Here is a 1,471-nt window from a genome sequence, read left to right on the forward strand (position 1 = left end):
CTTGCCCCTCCCAGCTCCACTACAAAGACGATTGTACATTGCTTTGGCCGCTCCCTCTCAACTACGGAGACGAGTTTAACGCGGTTTCCACCCCTCCCTCTCAACCGCACCAGTGCACGCTTGCCGCGCCACAACGCCGACGCTGGACCCGTGAATCGTGAGCACCCAGCTATGACTTACCGCACTCGTGCAAAATAATAAAACACGGTAAATATATTACTTACACGTGCGTTTTGTTTTGCAAGCGGCGCGAAAAAAATTAAAAAGGGAATGCAACACGAGGACTTCCCAGGAGGTCACCCATCCTAGTACTACTCTCGCCCAAGCACGCTTAACTTCGGAGTTCTGATGGGATCCGGTGCTTTAGTGCTGGTATGATCGCATCCGACATGGTACCCCGGTCTTCGTCCCTTATCCTTGCCCCTCCCAGCTCCACTACAAAGACGATTGTACATTGCTTTGGCCGCTCCCTCTCAACTACGGAGACGAGTTTAACGCGGTTTCCACCCCTCCCTCTCAACCGCACCAGTGCACGCTTGCCGCGCCACAACGCCGACGCTGGACCCGTGAATCGTGAGCACCCAGCTATGACTTACCGCACTCGTGCAAAATAATAAAACACGGTAAATATATTACTTACACGTGCGTTTTGTTTTGCAAGCGGCGCGAAAAAAATTAAAAAGGGAATGCAACACGAGGACTTCCCAGGAGGTCACCCATCCTAGTACTACTCTCGCCCAAGCACGCTTAACTTCGGAGTTCTAATGGGATCCGGTGGTTTAGTGCAGGTATGATCGCATCCGACATGTTACCCCGGTCTTCGTCCCTTATCCTTGCCCCTCCCAGCTCCACTACAAAGACGATTGTACATTGCTTTGGCCGCTCCCTCTCAACTACGGAGACGAGTTTAACGCGGTTTCCACCCCTCCCTCTCAACCGCACCAGTGCACGCTTGCCGCGCCACAACACCGACGCTGGACCCGTGAATCGTGAGCACCCAGCTATGACTTACCGCACTCGTGCAAAATAATAAAACACGGTAAATATATTACTTACACGTGCGTTTTGTTTTGCAAGCGGCGCGAAAAAAATTAAAAAGGGAATGCAACACGAGGACTTCCCAGGAGGTCACCCATCCTAGTACTACTCTCGCCCAAGCACGCTTAACTTCGGAGTTTTGATGGGATCCAGTGCTTTAGTGCTGGTATGATCGCATCCGACATGTTACCCCGGTCTTCGTCCCTTATCCTTGCCCCTCCCAGCTCCACTACAAAGACGATTGTACATTGCTTTGGCCGCTCCCTCTCAACTACGGAGACGAGTTTAACGCGGTTTCCACCCCTCCCTCTCAACCGCACCAGTGCACGCTTGCCGCGCCACAACGCCGACGCTGGACCCGTGAATCGTGAGCACCCAGCTATGACTTACCGCACTCGTGCAAAATAATAAAACACGGTAAATATATTACTTA

The 1,471-nt window shown here is 52.1% G+C and overlaps 3 non-coding genes across 3 annotated transcripts; all 3 read right to left on the reverse strand.

Annotated features, from left to right (window-relative positions):
• Positions 1–267: 267 nt before the first annotated feature.
• Positions 268–386, reverse strand: LOC119347173. The gene has a single exon (XR_005168176.1). It is a non-coding gene; the product is annotated as a 5S ribosomal RNA (ribosomal RNA).
• Positions 387–683: 297 nt separating this feature from the next.
• On the reverse strand, positions 684–802 carry LOC119347174. The gene has a single exon (XR_005168177.1). It is a non-coding gene; the product is annotated as a 5S ribosomal RNA (ribosomal RNA).
• Positions 803–1,099: 297 nt separating this feature from the next.
• LOC119347175 lies at positions 1,100–1,218 on the reverse strand. The gene has a single exon (XR_005168178.1). It is a non-coding gene; the product is annotated as a 5S ribosomal RNA (ribosomal RNA).
• Positions 1,219–1,471: the final 253 nt, after the last annotated feature.

Source organism: Triticum dicoccoides, unplaced genomic scaffold (genome assembly GCF_002162155.2).
Source record: "Triticum dicoccoides isolate Atlit2015 ecotype Zavitan unplaced genomic scaffold, WEW_v2.0 scaffold59894, whole genome shotgun sequence".
Taxonomy (NCBI): Eukaryota; Viridiplantae; Streptophyta; class Magnoliopsida; order Poales; family Poaceae; genus Triticum; species Triticum dicoccoides.